The 821-nt window shown below is 41.0% G+C and overlaps 1 protein-coding gene across 1 annotated transcript in view; it reads right to left on the bottom strand.

Annotated features, from left to right (window-relative positions):
* The window catches only part of LOC109510594 (crumbs cell polarity complex component 2), a 35,897-nt gene that overhangs the window by 33,828 nt on the left and 1,248 nt on the right, over positions 1–821 (bottom strand). The window lies entirely within an intron of this gene.

Raw genomic sequence — 821 nt, 5'->3', positions numbered from 1 at the left:
ATGTCCCACTATTTATGGACCTCACTATAGCTCCGCACATCCACATGCATTCCAAGTTTTAACTGAGCATTTGTCAGACCAAGCGGCAGAGGAAACAGTGGTGCTGTGACTCACAGAGAGGGGGAAGCCCCCAGCCAACAAGTTCAGCCCTGAGCCATTTTATTCACCATCAGACGCTGGCAGGTCTTCTGGGTTCAGCTTTGTGCTCCAAAGTCTCCCCAGCAGGTGGCTGCTTTGCTTTATAGAAAAATGCCCAAATCCTCTGAATCAGTCACGGTTACACATTGAGTCAGACAGTGGCATGCATGCTTTTGTTCCTTGTGTAAACTGCACAGTCTATGTAATTCCATTTCTAATCTTTGTGTCAAATTCAAATAAAGCGCAACTGGCAACAAACAGTGAATTCACCTTCAGCATTTTCAGTCTTACATACCTGTATTTGGGAAAAATAGCAATAATTTCTGACACTGTTGCTGTTCGTATATTCACTCTTTTAGCATTAGATCGAGTTGTATAAACATTCTCCTCGGATCCACCGGTATCTCATTTTTTAATATTTTTTTTTCAGAACATTCAACTTGGATTAGTCAGAGTTTTATGCAGAAAGGATGTAATGCGCCTGTGCTTGACTGAGTCATCTGCTGATGACAGCCATAAGAGGTCCAAAGAAGAGAGGGAGGTTTGTGTTTTATAGCATCTTTCGTCAAGGAACGTAATAATGCAGGTTTTTATTTCTTTTTTATCATGTATGTCCTGTAATTTTTTCCTGATGTGTTGGTTGTTTTCACACTATTTGTTCACATAATCGAGGGCATTTCGAG

Source organism: Hippocampus comes, unplaced genomic scaffold, assembly GCF_001891065.2.
Source record: "Hippocampus comes isolate QL1 unplaced genomic scaffold, H_comes_QL1_v1.1 scaffold130, whole genome shotgun sequence".
Taxonomy (NCBI): domain Eukaryota; kingdom Metazoa; phylum Chordata; class Actinopteri; order Syngnathiformes; family Syngnathidae; genus Hippocampus; species Hippocampus comes.
Note: the sequence above shows the minus strand (reverse complement) of the source record. Positions and strands in the feature narration are given on the sequence as shown.